The sequence below is a fragment of the Phocoena phocoena genome, chromosome 5 (genome assembly GCF_963924675.1).
Source record: "Phocoena phocoena chromosome 5, mPhoPho1.1, whole genome shotgun sequence".
Classification (NCBI taxonomy): domain Eukaryota; kingdom Metazoa; phylum Chordata; class Mammalia; order Artiodactyla; family Phocoenidae; genus Phocoena; species Phocoena phocoena.
The window spans coordinates 127349497-127366007 of record NC_089223.1 but is presented as its reverse complement, the minus strand read 5'-3'; positions in this window follow the sequence as shown (position 1 = coordinate 127366007).

Here is a 16511-nt window from a genome sequence, read left to right as displayed (position 1 = left end):
ATTCCGTACCCCTCCCGATCCAAAGCCGAACCCCAGGAGCTGTGCAAACAAAAAGGAGAACAGGAAATTTCTCCCAGCAGCCTCAGGAGTAGCATATTAAATCTGCACAATCAACGTGATGTACCCTGCAACTGTGGAATACCTGAATAGACAACGAATCATCCCAAAATTGAGGTGGTGGACTTTGGGAGCAACTGTAGACATGGGGTTTGCTTTCTGCATCTAATTTGTTTCTGCTTTTATGTTTATCTTAGTTTAGTATTTAGAGGTTATTATCATTGGTAGATTTGTTTATTGATTTGGTTGCTCTCTTCCTTTTTTTAAAAAATATATATAGATATATACATTTTTTTCCTTTTTCTCTTTTCATCAGTGTGTATGTGTATACTTCTTGTGTGATTTTGCCTGTATAGCTTTGGATTTACCATCTGTCCTAGAGTTCTGTCTGTCCGTTTTTTTGTGTTTGTTTTTCTTTTTAGTATAGATTTTAGCGCTTGTTATCATAGGTGGATTTCTTTTTTGGTTTGGTTGCTCTCTTCTTTCTTTATGATTACTTCTTTTTTTCATTTTTAATAATTTTTTTAAATTTTAATAACTTTAGTTTATTTTTTTTCTTTCTTTCATTTTTCTCCCTTTTCTTCTGAGCCATGTGGCTGACAGGGTATTGTTGCTCCCGCCAGGTATCAGGCCTCTGCCACTGAGGTGACAGCCGAGTTCAGGACATTGGTCCACCAGAGACATCCCAGCTCCAAATAATATCAAACGGCAAAAGCTCTCCCAGAGATCTCCATCTCAACATTAAGACCCAGCTCCACTCAACAACCAGCAAGCTACAGTGCTGGACACCCTAAGCCAAACAACTAGCAAGACAGGAAAACAACCCCACCCATTAGCAGAGGCTGCCTAAAATCATAATAAGGTCACAGACACCCCAAAACACACCACCGGACAAGGCCCTGCACAGGAGAAAGACAAGATCCAGCCTCATCCACCAGAACATAGGCCCCAGTCCCCTCCACCAGGAAGCCTACAGAAACCATTGAACCAACGTTAGCCACTGGGGACAGACACCAAAAAAAATGGGAACTATGAACCTGCAGGCTGCGAAAAGGAGACCCCCAAACACAGTAAGTTAAGCAAATTGAGAAGACAGAGAAACACACAGCAGATGAAAGAGCAAGGTAAAAACCCACCAGACCAAACACATGAAGAGGAAATAGGCAGTCGAACAGAAAAAGAATTCAGAATGATAGTAAAGATGATCCAAAATCTTGCAAATAGAATGGAGAAAATACAAGAACTGTTTAAGAAGGACCCAAAAGAACTAAAGGGAAAACAAACAATGCTGAACAACACAATAAATGAAATTAAAAATCCTCTAGAAGGAATCAATAGCTGAATAACTGAGGCAGAAGAACAGATAAGTGACCTGGAAGATAAAATAGTGGAAGTAACTACTGCAGAGGAGAATAAAGAAAAAACAATGAAAAGAATCGAGGACAGTATCAGAGACCTTTGGGAAGACATTAAACGCACGAACATTCGAATTATAGGGGTCCCAGAAGAAGAAGAGAAAAAGAAAAGGACTGAGAAAGTATTTGAAGACATTATAGTTGAAAACTTCCCTAATATGGGAAAGGAAATAGTCAATCAAGTCCAGGAAGCACAGAGAGTCCCATACAGGATAAATCTAAGGAGAAACACACCAAGACACATATTAATCAAATTATCAAAAATTAAATAAAAAGAAAAAATATTAAAAGCAGCAAGGGAAAAGCAACAAATAACATACAAGGGAATCCCCATAGGGTTAACAGCTGATCTTTCAGCAGAAACTCTGCAAGCCAGAAGGGAGTGGCAGAACATATTTAAAGTGATGAAAGGGAGAAACCTACAACCAAGATTACTCTACCCAGCAAGGATCTCATTCAGACTCGACAGAAAAATTAAAACCTTTACAGACAAGAAAAAGCTAGGAGAATACAGCACCACCAAACCAGCTTTACAACAAATGCTAAACAATCTTCTCTAGGCAAGAAACACAACAGAAGGAAAAGACCTACAATAACAAACCCAAAACAATTAAAAAAATGGTAATAGGAATATACATATCAATAATTACCTTAAATATAAAAGGATTAAATGCTGAAATCAAAAGACATAGACTGGCTGAATGGATACAAAAACAAGACCTGTATATATGCTGTCTACAAGAGACCCACTTCAGACCTAGGAACACATACAGACTGAAAGTGAGGGGATGGAAAAAGATAGTCCATGCAGATGGAAATCAAAAGAACGCTGGAGTAGCAATTCTAATATCAGATAAAATAGACTTTAAAATAAAGACTATTACAAGAGACAAAGAAGGAAACTACATAATGATCAAGGGATAAAGAAGAAGATATAACAATTGTAAATATTTATGCACCCAACATAGGAGCACGTCAATACATAAGGCAAAAACTAACAGCCATAAAACGGGAAATTGACTGTACACAATCATACTAGGGGACTTTAACATGCCACTTTCACTTTCATAGATCATCCAAAATGAAAATAAAAAAGGAAACACAAGCTTTAAATGATACATTCAACAAGATGGACTTAATTGATATTTATAGGACATTCCATCCAAAAACAGCAGAATACTCTTTCTTCTCAAGTATTCATGCAACACTCTCCAGGATAGCTCATATCTTGGGTCACAAATCAAGCCTTGGTAAATTTAAGAAAATTGAAATAATATCAAGTATCTTTTCCAACCACAAGGCTATGGCATTAGTTATCAATTACAGGAAAAAAAATATGTAAAAAATAGAAACACATGGAGGCTAAACAATACACTAGTAAATAACCAAGAGATCACTGAAGAAATCAAAGAGGAAATCAAAAAATGCACAGAAACAATGAACAATGAAAACACAATGACCCAAAACCTATGGATGCAGGAAAATCAGTTCTAAGAGGGAAGTTTATAGTAACACAATCCGACCTCAAGAAACAAGAAACATCTCAAATAAACAACCTAACCTTAAACCTAAAGCAATTAGAGAAAGAAGACAAAAAAAAAACCCAACAACCCAAACTTAGCAGAAGGAAAGAAATCATAAAGATCTGATCAGAAATAAATAAGATATGAAGGAAATGATAGCAAAGATCAATAAAACTAAAGGCTAGTTCTTTGAGAAGATAAACAAAATTGATATACCATTAGCCAGAATCATCAAGAAAAAAAGGGAGAAGACTCAAATCAATAGAATTAGAAACGAAAAAGGAGACGTAACAACTGACACTACAAAAATACAAAGGATCATGAGAGATTACTACAAGCACCTATATGGCAATAAAATGGACAACCTGGAAGAAATGGACAAATTCTTAGAAAAGCACAACCTTCCGTCACTGAAGCAGGAAGAAATGGAAAATATGAAAAGACCAATTCCAAACACTGAAATTGGGACTGTGATTAAAAATCTTCAAACAAACAAAAGTCAAGGACCAGATGGCTTCACAGATGAATTCTATCAAACATTTAGAGAAGAGGAAGGAGGAGGAAGGAGGAAGAGCAGAGGAAGGAACACTCCCAAACTCATTCTACAAGACCACCATCATCCCAATACCAAAATCAGACAAAGATGTCACAAAGCAAGAAAACCACAGGCCAATGTCACTGATGAACATAGATGCAAAAATCCTCAACAAAATACTAGCAAACAGAAACCAACAGCACATTAAAAGGATCATACACCATGATCAAGTGGGGTTTATCCCAGGAATGCATGGATTCTTCAATATATGCAAATCAATCAATGTGATAAACCATATTAACAAATTGAAGGAGAAAAACTATATGTTCATCTCAATAGATGCAGAAAAAGCTTTGGACAAAATTCAACATCCATTTATGATAAAAAAAACCCTCCAGAAAGTAGGCATAGAGGGAACTCACCTTAACATAATGAAGGCCATATATGAGAAACCCACAGGAAACATCATTCTCAATGGTGAAAACCCGAAACCATTTCTTCTAAGATCACGAACAAGACAAGGTTGTCCACTCTCACCACTATTATTCAACATTGTTTTGGAAGTTTTAGTGACAGCAATCAGAGAGGAAAAAGAAATAAACAGGAATTCAAATCAGAAAAGAAAAAATAAAGCTGTCACTGTTTGAAGCGGACATGATACTATACATAGAGAATCCTAAAGATGCTACCAGAAAACTACTACAGCTAATCAATGAATTTGGTAAAGTAGCATGATACAAAATTAATGCACAGAAATATCCTGCATTCCTATACACTAATGATGAAAAATCTGAAAGAGAAATTAAGGAAACACTCCCATTTACCACTGCAACAAAAAGAATAAAGTACCTAGGAATAAACCTACCTAAGGAGACAAAAGACCTGTATGCAGAAAACTATAAGACACTGATGAAAGAAATGAAAGATGATACAAAGAGATGGAGAAATATACCATGTTCTTAGATTGGAAGAATCAACATTGTGAAAATGACTCTACTACCCAAAGCAATCTACAGATTCAATGCAATCCCTATCAAACTACCAATGGCATTTTTCACAGAACTAGAACAAAAAATTTCAGAATTTGTATGGAAACACAAGAGATCCCAAATGGCCAAAGCAATCTTGAGAAAGAAAAACGGAGCTGGGGGAATGAGGCACCCTGACTTCACACTACACTACAAAGCTACAGTCATCAAGACAGTATGGTACTGGCACAAAAACAGAAATATAGATCCATGGAACAGGATAGAAAGCCCAGAGATAACCCCACGCACATATGGTCACCTTATTTTTGATAAAGGAGGCAAGAATATACAATGGAGAAAAGATAGGATCTTCAATAAGTGGTGCTGGGAAAACTGGACAGCTACATGTAAAAGAATGAAATTAGAACACTCCCTAACACCATACACAAAAAAAACCTCCAAATGGATTAAAGACCTAAATGTAAGGCCAGACACTATCAAACTCTTAGAGGAAAACATAGGCAGAACACTCTATGACATAAATCACAGCAAGATTGTTTCTAACCCACCTCCTAGAGAAATGGAAATAAAAACAAAAATAAACAAATGGGACCTAATGAAACTTCAAAGCTTTTGCACAGCAAAGGAAACCATAACCAAGACCAAAAGACAACCCTCAGAATGGGAGAAAACATTTGCAAATGAAGCAACTGACAAAGGATTCATCTCCAAAATTTACAAGCAGCTCATACACCTCAATATCAAAAAAACAAACAACCCCATCCAAAAATGGGCAGAAGACCTAAATAGACATTTGTCCAAAGAAGATATACAGATTGCCAACAAACACATGAAAGGATGCTCAACATCACTAATCATTAGAGAAATGCAAATCAGAACTACCATGATGTATCACCTCACACCAATCAGAGTGGCCAGCATCAAAAAATCTACAAACAACAAATGCTGCAGAGGGTATAGAGAAAAGGGAACCCTCTTGCAGTGTTGGAGGGAATGTGAATTGATACAGTCACTATGGAGAACAGTATGGAGGTTCCTTAGAAAATTAAAAATAGAACTACCATATGACCTACCACTCATGCTACTGGGCATATACCCTGAGAAAACCATAATTCAAAAAGAGTCATGTACCACAATGTTCACTGCAGCTCTATTTACAACAGCCAGGACATGGAAGCAACCTAAGTGTCCAACAACAGATGAATGGATAAAGAAGATGTGGCACATATATACAATGGAATATTACTCAGCCATAAAAAGAAACGAAATTGAGTTATTTGTAGTGAGGTGGATGGACCCAGAGTCTGTCATACAGAGGGAAGGAAGGAGGAAGGAGGAAAACAAATACCATATGCTAACACATATATATGGAATCTAAAAAAAAAAAGAAAAGGGTTCTGAAGGACCTAGGGGCAGGACAGGAAAAAAGACAAAAAGACACAGACATAGAGAATGGACTTGAGGACATGCGGAGGGGGCAGGGTAAGCCGGGATGAAGTGAGAGAGTAGCAATGACATATGTACACTACCAAATGTAAAATAGATAGCAGGTGGGAAGCAGCCACATGGCACAGGGAGATCACCTCGGTGCTTTGTGACCACCTAGACGGGTGGGATAGGGAGGGTGGGATTGAGATGCAAGAGGGAGGAGATATGGGGATATAAGTATATGTATAGCTGATTCACTTTGTTATAAAGCAGAAATTAACACACCATTGTAAAGCAATTATACTCCAATGAAGATATTAAAAAAAAATCCTGTAATAAACTACAATGGAAAAGAATACATATGTATGTATAATCGAATCAGTTTGTTGTGTACCTAAACTAACACAACATTGTAAATCAACTACACTTCAATTAAAATATATATATTTATGCAAAAAAATGGCAATACAATATAGTACACATGAGGCATAAACAAGATCATCAGAGAGTTAAAATATGATTAAGATGGCTACTTCTTGGGAGCCTTTCAACAAATGTTTATTGATTGAATAAATGACTGAAAGATTTTTTTTTAAATAGAAGGTTTTTGCTCTTTCATTAAAGATTTACATTTAATGAGAAAGCAGTAGTACAAAAAGTGAGTTCAGGAAAAAGTGATGTTAATGATATAATGACGAAGTTTCAGGAGCCAAAAAGAAATCTGACATCTATATTCATCTATCAAAGCAATATGGTTACTTATTAAATACATTTTTACATTTAACAAATGGTTATACAACTAAATTTCTGTAAACGGCACACACACATCATTATATTCTACATGAATTACTGATATCTTCTAAATATTTCTTCGTCTTTTGTCTTTTAGCTAAAGTATTAGATTGTCTTATTCAAGTCTCTTTTTGTTAAAGATGGGAAAATCTAAGAGTTCTGGATGGAGAAATGAGATCTAAAACTCTTAAGTTAAAATATAGAACAAATTGGTTTATCCCTGCCAGTGTAAGTGACTGTTGCCATTGTCCTTGCCTAAGTGACATGGTGAAGAATGATTAGATTTTTATATTCAATGTTTTCAACGCTGGTAGACCCAGTATTGGGCCAAAGCACAAATGAATTAGCCAACTACGTTTACTTTGGGAAAATGTTCTGAAATACTCTAAATATTCCTCATATCCACCAATACTAGTCACCCAATCTTCCTTTCCAACTGGAACAAAATCAGTAATTGTCACAATTGGAAGTATCCCTTTGAAAGAGCCAATAAACTAGACTGGATCATCTGCAGAGTTGGCATAAAAAAGCAAATGCCATTTATCTCATGGGAGAAACAAAGATGATTTTGTATCTTCTGACCATCTAATGGGTTATCAGATTAATTGTTGTTGCTTCTGAAACACAAAAAGCAAACCAGAATAGAAAGGAGATAATGAAGAAGATGGCTCCCAGAGGATAAAGAGGCACAGATCAGAAAGAGGAGGGGCAGCTAAGAAGTCTTTGCTCCTGAAAATGGTGCCACACCTATGGAAGGCAGCTGCCCTTTTAACGGTGAAAACAAGGATTAATATTTTAGCACTATGATTTTAAAAAATTGTCTCTGGAATCACTGACATCACATTCATAGACACTGTTGTCAAATGAATTAACTTTCACATGTACATAACTCAGCTTTGAAAAGATACATACTTTAGTAAGTAATGACACACTGAGTCAACAAAACTAAGTCAAAATATAATATTTCACAGAATTCTTATACTACTTCAACTATCAAATAAGATTTCATACCAAGAATGTCTTACATGATTCCTGATGATAAAATTATTTTAAGAAAAATTTCAGTATTGGCTCTTTTTGACCTTGCTTCTGGGAAAATAGAAAGAGGGAATGTATGTGTCCCTGCAGCTCAAGCCTCTGGAGCTACAGAAAAAGGGAGTCAGAGTGTGGGAAAGAAAGATATAGTCAGGGTAAGGATGTATCAGAAAAGAAGGCAAGTTCTGGGGCATAACAACCAAGAGAATAGGTCAAAGCCAGTTTCATGATTCCACAACATGTGTAGGGCACAGGGCTCCATGCTCAGAAGGGCCCTGCACTTGGCTTAATTTTCCACTGCTGCCTTTGTGAAATTACTAATAATTTCTGAATAAGGGGCCTATATTCGGTTTTGCACTGGGCCCCATTCCTGGAACAGGCTAAAACAAAATGCATTTCCTTTGTAAAGGGAACAGGTAAGTTGGACAAAGGGTGTCTGAATTCCAGCCTAGTAAGAGCTCTGGAAGCAGCAGCAGGAAGCTTTCTGGAAAGGCGAGGAGGCTGCTTAGATAGCAGGAAACAAAAGCAAAGGGGGAAGATTGAATTTTAGGATTTTCTGAAAATAACTGTTATAAAAATTTTAATTTTAGATAAGCGTTAGGATTAATGAGCTATACGTGGGTGAAGAGATAGTTACTGATTTTCCTCAAAAAAATGTAACACAGATTCATAAAAAATGTGTCATTTCAAAAAATGACAGGTCTAACACTTTGCAGTAGCTACAAAGTAATATTAACTATCAGAAATACTCCATTAATATCAGCAATATGTTTTATCAAATATATATATATAGTTATTTGATAGACTTTTGGCATTTAAAATCCTTAGTAATCCTTTACCTCCTAACAGGTAAAGTCTAGGTCAAAATTTTAATGGAGTCATGAGGCAGTGCCTTTAGTTTTGTTTTGACTTTATGTAAAGAAAACGTGACTGTAAAATTTTACTCCATTATTTGCAAATAGAATTCCTATATATACTCTACACTCATATACGTTTTTTATATATGCTGATAAGCTCTCATAAAATCCTGTAAAGGATCAGCCCATAAAATGACAGCAGTTGCAGCATCTACTATTTCCACAGAAGTATTTCTACACAAATCTTAAAGTCATCCATCTACTTTGAGTACCACTCCTATTAACTTGGACTTATGGAGAACAGAAAGTAGATTAACACAGGGCAAAATTATGTGTATGAACCATCTTTTTTCTTAAAATGACGCACTGCTTTAGTATAAAAGAACTCTTTGACATGTAATAGCACATGTTGGAAACAAAGGTAATTATACTTTTATTCTAAACAAGGAAACAATTGATCCTACATTAAGGTTAAGTATGGAAGAAATAGAGTTTACATATTTTAATATTTTTATCAGAAAACATTTCCAGTTACAAATGTATCATGTCCAGGCTAACCCTCCTATTCAAGACAACAAAAACTTGAGGGAAAATATGAGGCAGAATATGAAATGACATTGTATGCTAGCCCTAACAACCCACTTGTATTTAGGTGTGTATATGGGTTAACTGTTAAATATAAAAATTCTACGGAAGACATGACTAGTCCTATTATTTTTAATCCCAGCCAAAAATATATGGCATAGTTTGCTGAGCAGTAAAAAGAAGACAGGAAGTCCAGGAACTGTCTGTTCATTCTCTGAACTAAGCACAATTAATAATGGCAGGTTGAGTAAATATTTTCCTCCCTAAAAATGGTGTTTACTGGATGGATGGTTGGATGAATGGATGAAGCAAGGGTGTCTCCTTGAAGGGCACAGGCTTGGATCCCAACACACACATGACTCACGCCATGTACATTCTCAATTATGCCCATTTGACTTTGGCAATCTATTCATCATCTTCAAGTCTTATATTTCATATCTATAAAACAGGGTTTATAAGCTCTATTTTTTTTTAATTTTTTTTTATTTTGGCCAAGCCATGTAGCACGTGGGATCTTAGTTCCCTGACCGGGAATTGGACCCATGCCCCCTGCAATGGAAGCATGGAGTCTTAACCACTGGACCTCCAGGGAAGTCCCTAAGCTTTTTTTTTTTTTTTTTGTGGTACACGGGCCTCCCACTGCTGTGGCCTCTTCCATCGCGGAGCACAGGCTCCGGACGCGCAGGCCCAGCGGCCATGGCCCACGGGCCCAGCCGCTCCACAGCATGTGGGATCCTCCCGGACGAGGGCACGAACCCGCGTCCCCTGCACTGGCAGGCGGACCCTCAACCACTGCGCCACCAGGGAAGCCCCCTAAGCTCTTTTTAAAGAACATTACTGTAAGAAATAAAATTACCTGGAACATAACAAATGCTGAATGAAAATAAATCTGTACTGGTTTACAGCAGGAGGGCAACTACCTGAAATATAATTTTTTAATAATAGACTTTATTTTTTAGAACAGTTTTAGGTTCAGAGCAAAATTGAGCAGAAGGTACAGAGATTTTCCATTTGCCCCTTGCCTTCAATCATGCATAACCTCCCATTATCAATATCCTCCACCAGAGTGGTACATTTGCTACAACAGATAAATCTACACTGACACATCATCATCATTGCTGGATTATATGGTAAGAGTATGTTTAGTTTTATAAGAAACTACCAAACTGCCCTCCAAAGTGGCTATACTATTTTTTATTCTCAGCAGCAACGAATGAGAGTTCCTGTTGCTCCACTTCCTTGCCAGCATTTTGTGTTGTCAGTGTTTTGGATTTCTGCCATTCTGATAGATGTGTAGTGCTATCTCATTGTTATTTTAATTTCCACTTCCCTGATGACATGTGATGTGAAACACTTTTTCATGTGCTTATTTGTTATCTGTATATCTTTAATGAGGTGTCATTTAAGGTCTTTTGCCCCTTTCTTAATCAGGTTGTTTGTCATTGTTGAGTTTTAAGAGCTCTTTATGTATTGGGGATAACAGTCCTCTATCAGATGTGTCTTTTGCAAATATTTTCTCCCAGTCTGTGGCTTTTCTTCTCATTCTCTTGATATTGTTATTCACAGAGCAAAAGTTGTTTTATTTTAATGAAGTCCAGCTTAACAATTTTTTTCTTGGATTGTGCCCTTGCAGTTATATCTAAAAAGGCATTGCCATACACAAGGACATCTATGTTTTCTCCTATGTTATCTTTCATGAGTTTATAGTTCTACATTTGACATTTACGTCTGTGATTCTTTTTTTTTTTAATTTATTTATTTATTTATTTTTGGCTGTGTTGGGTGTTCGTTTCTGTGCGAGGGCTTTCTCTAGTTGTGGCAAGCGGGGGGCCACTCTTCATCGCGATGCACAGGCCTCTCACTGTCGTGGCCTCTCTTGCCGCGGAGCACAAGCTCCAGACGCGCAGGCTCAGTAGTTGTGGCTCTCGGGCCTAGTTGCCCCACAGCATGTGGGATCCTCCCAGACCAGGGCCCGAACCCGTGTTCCCTGCATTGGCAGGCAGATTCTCAACCACTGCGCCACCAGGGAAGCCCTGTGATTCATTTTGAGTTGATTTTTGTGAAGGGGGTAAGATCTATGTCCACATTCATTTTTTGCATGTGAATGCCCAGTCGTTCCTGCACCGTTTGTTGTAAAGACTATTTTTGCTCCATTGCATTGCCTTTGCTCCTTTAACAATAGAGAGCCTATTTCTGGGCTCTCTATTCTGTTCCATCGATCTATTTGTCTATCTTTTGCCAATATCACACTGTCTTGATTACTGTAGCTTTACAGTAAGTCATGATGTTGACAGGGTCAGTGCTCCAACTGAATTTTTAAAAGAGAAACTAAATGGGGGCATTTAAAAACTAGAATTAATCCCAATTTGATGTGTGCAGAAATGTAGAATTAAGAAAGAAGAAGAATATTCAAGAAAAACAATTTCATTGTAGGTGCACATTCAAACTATCCTGAGATAAGTAAAATTTTAAGTATCCAAATTTTACATGATCCTACTTAGATACAGTATCAGAAAGAACTACCATGACTAGGGTTTGTGTCCATTTCTCTATGCAAAAATACAACAATCCTTGTCCTTATCTCTATCACAAGAATATTATGATAAAAGAAGATAAAACATGCTTGAAAATACTTTGAGTACATGTGTTTGTGTATCTAAGCTCCACTTCCTCCTGAGGGGCTGTGATATTATTCTGATTATTTCTTCAAGTGGTGGTCCAGGACGGGCTCTCTCGGCCACTTCACTATCACTGTCACTCTAACAACACTGTTGCCGGAAATTACTCCGTATGTCTGGTGCTTCAGCGGTAATGATTGAATAGCTCACATAATTCAAAATCATGAATTTCAATATTTTACTTTGGACTCTATCCATGCGCAGAAACTTAAATGAATGGCGCCAAAAATATCTATTTATAATAAATTGCTTTTACACAGTAAGGTCAAATTACTCTCCTTATGGCATTATCTTGAATACACTTAAAGAATTAAATAAATCATGGATGATTTCCCTCCACCCCCTCTGCTTTCCTCCACTTATCCAATTAAGGTCATGCCTTAGTTTTTAAAATCATATTTCGGAAGTTTTATGAACACTTTTGACCATGTCAAGCTTAGATTTTGCCAAAGTTGAACCACACCTAAAAATTAGGCATGGAAGCAGAGAATATTAATGATTGCTTCAGTAGGTAATAATCAGACTCAAACAAGCCACAGAGTAAAAGAATGCAGCCTTCCTGACATTAAAATCACGACAGTCAGGACAGTCTCCCTTCCTCTTGGTTTCGACTGTGTTATGAGACCAGAAATTTTCCTTTTAAGATACAAGAAGCTCTTAAGTTCTTTGCAATGAGGCATGTAAAAAAAATACCAATTTCCCCAAATATAGAAAAAATAATTTGGATGAAAACAAACACTAGCGATCTTTCTTTATTATAGCCTTGATAATCAGATCATTGTCTCAATAGAACTGTATCGACATTCTTTTTTGCACTGTTTTTGCTCCAGAAAATAGTATCCCGAGAAATCCCCCGGTATTATTTGCCATCATTTTGACATACTGCTACTTCTACAGGTTAGAAATATCTGCATCATTGACATGTATCTCCATAGAGTTGCTAGCTTATTTCACTTGACATTGTAACATGATGTCTATGGATTTATATTATAAAAATCTCATGAGAATGTCAATGACACAAAATCCCATTACAGTGAAGGGGAATTAGTGACATTACAAAAACACTGTGAAAAGTGACTAGAATACCTCATTTCTGGGAGCTTTGTTTCATCAAAATGAAAAACCTCTTGATTTAATTATTTAAATAAATTTCTTTTTATTTAAATATTTAATTTTTTTCTTTAAATATTATTACCACAATAGAGAAACGAAGAAGATAGGTTGAACAACAACAACAACAAAAAGTGGTTATTTTCTGTTTCATCATTGTAATTTGTTTCACTTAGTTAATGCCAATGCTACTCAGGCCCGAAAAGTCAAGGAGAGCAGGTAGGCCCCATTCACTTGTCACTTACTGTTCCAGCATACATAGCTCTACAGCGTGAGTACAGAAAAATCTAGCAGGGATTAAGTCAGGGTATTGAAAACTTAAGCCAAATACTATTTCTGGTACTAATAATTAGAATTTACCAGGTTGATTTAAAAGCCGTCTGGGGATAAAACTTAACTACTTCAAAATTCACAGTAGATAAAAGAGTCCTTTTATTTATATTTTTATCTAATTTTATATTAATTTCATTTTGAGGTACGACATCCTGTCCTATCCCTTGGTTACAGGAGACAAGTTATTTACTGACAGCTGCAGGAATAGCCTCTACTACAGTTTCTCTCATTCACAGCATGAAGGAAAATGAGTTGGACCCTTTTCAGTTGACAGAGCAGAACTGTGAATCTTTCAGATGTCCCCAATTTTATATGCTGCTAGCCAAATCACTTTTATTCCCCTTACAGATATGGATATTAATGTGTAAGTTTCCCTAGAGTCCTCTGCTTTTATGCAAAGGAAGGCTGGGTGTTTTGTGAAAAGAGAACTCTCAATGAGTTTCCTTTTTGAATTTATGGAGTTTAGGAGTAGCACATAATCATTTATAGCTGGGCTGACAGGGAGCACAGTACATATTACCACTTGTCTGCTCAGTCATGTAAAATCACCTCCTGGAGACTACTGCTGATATTAGCTCAGTGACTTTATCAGATACTTTAATTATAAAATATATGTATCATGAAGACAGCAAACTTCAGTAAATTTCTAATATTCCTAAATCTTAAAAAAAAAAAAATGGAAGTTTGCATTCAAAGTTCAGTTCCCTGTAGTTAAATGACAGATATGCTATTTTGATAACAAATCATTGTTATTTGGGCCCTCCTAATAGAAAGAGGATAGTTTTCATAGTCAGACAGAAATAACATGGAATTGTGTGCCTCTATTTATTAGCTGAGGAATGTCAAACAATGGGTAGGAATAGTATCAATTTGGAGGATAACTTTGAGACTTAGATGAAGTAGTGCATATACAATACCCAGCAGGGGCCAGACAGACATGGGCACAAGCTCTCTTCATTCATGATCATTTGCATTACCTTTTTTTGACAACAGTTCCAAGGAGAACACATACTCATTTATGCAACTAGCAGTTTTCTCAATAATGAAAAGAAGCCTCCACTTTAAAATGTTTAGATGGGTCTAGACATTAGAGTCCAGGTCTGTCGTGACTCTGAAGTTGAACAGAACTCAAGCACCAGTATAAATATTTTAGATGTAGTGGGTCGGCCAAAAAGTTCGTTCGGATTTTTCCTGTTACAGAAAAGCCCGAATGAACATTTTGGCCAACCCAATATTTCAAAGATTAATCTATTCACGCTTGTCTTCTAATTAATGGTCCAACCTCCCTGCTTTAGTCTTCTTGTAATACCTCAAAGTCTGACCCATTTAAGAGAATATTTGAGTTTTCAACAATAGTCTATTTTTATTATCTACAAGTCTTCAGGAAAGATGGAGTAAGAGTAAGATACAGAAAAGAAGTTTTCTCTGCAGACTCACAGACACAGAGGACAGACTGGTGGCTGCCAAGGGGGGAGGGGTAGGGGGGAGGGAAGGATTGGGAGTTTGGGATTAGCAGATGCAAACTAGTATATATAGAGTGGATAAACAACAAGGTCCTACTGTAGAGCACAGGGAACTAGATTCAGTATCCTGTGATAAACCACACTGGAAAAGAATATGAAGAAGAATGAATATATATGAATAATTGAATCACTTTGCTGTATAGCAGAAATTAACACAGCATTGTAAATCAACTATATTTCAATGTAACAAGTTTAAAAAGAGAAAAATAGTTTTCTCTGCCTTCTTGATGGAAACAGAAGGTGAGCTTACGTAGTCTACTTCGTTACATGCTAGTCATTCTATCCCAAATATTTTCCCATAGCCTGTCTTTTTTCTGATTTAAAATACATTTTACATTTTGGATATCTTAAGAAAATCAATGATATTTGTTTTATTTGTAAGGGTTTATTTTATGAATTATTTGAAAAATGGTTCTAATTTTGGAAGACTGGGGACAAAAAATATTCCTTGCCTAAATCAATAATCTCACTAAATACATATTACCTTAGAATTTATTAATAGTGTTAAGTGGTAAAGATAAGCAACAAAGTATACAAAATAGGATAGATATAATTGTTATATATATTGTTATATATGTTTTATAGACAGACAGGTGTCCAGTCATCATAATGAACCTTTGAAATAAAGTTTGCAATTCAATTTCAAAGTTTTCTTTCTATGTCATTGGGATAACTGAGGTTATACAGCTGTAACCAACAATACTCCATGCCTCAGTAACTTGAAAAACAAAATGTCATGTCTTCTCACACCAAATCCCCATCATATATAAATTGTGGTCTCTTCTCTACGTTGTCACTGACCTCACTCTAAGAACCAGGCTAATGGAACAGCCCCTACCTACTTAGATCATTGCTGGTTTCGGTAGTCAGGAGAAAAAGACTCTGCCTAGTGTCATGACAAAAACTCAACCTGAGGTGACATTTATGTTTACAACTTATTGGACAGAACTGGTCTCACGTACCAGACAAAGACAAGGGAGACAGGGAGTGAAATTCTGACACATTCCCAGAAGAACCGGACTGTTTGGAAAATGGCACTAATTACCAGCGAACTATAAACTGTTACTGGCTGCAAGGGCATCTAGAACACCGGCATTTACTCAGCAGCCAGCACAGAGCTTGGCAGTTAGAAAGAGCCCAGAAAAGAGTTAATGAGTGAAGAGAAGTATTGTTAGAAACGAAGCTGAAAGACAGTAATTGTAAAAGGCTATCTTCTTAGGAAACTTAGACGACCTGTTGAGGAAAGGCTGAGACTTGCAGTATGCAAAATCAAAAGAAATTAGCCTGCACTGCATGGCAATTTATAATCAATAACCTGTAATTCCTTATTTTTAAAACGTAAATGAAGCCACCTGCCCTAGGGTAGAATGCAAAAATACTTCTTAAGCTGCAATATGGTTATAATATTAAATCGATCTCATTTCTGCCATTGAGAACGAAGCCACACAAGAAAACCCAGCTGGGATAGGTTTATAATCCAAATAAAAAATCAAAATTGCGATTATAAGCAGAGATGGAAATATACGGCTCTGGATATTGTCACAGTGTATAAATCCAGGAGCAATTTTAAAGCAAAGAATATTGATTGGGAAACACAGATCTCAACTGAAAAACCTAGAATGCCTGCCCATATTCGCTCGATTTTTCCCAG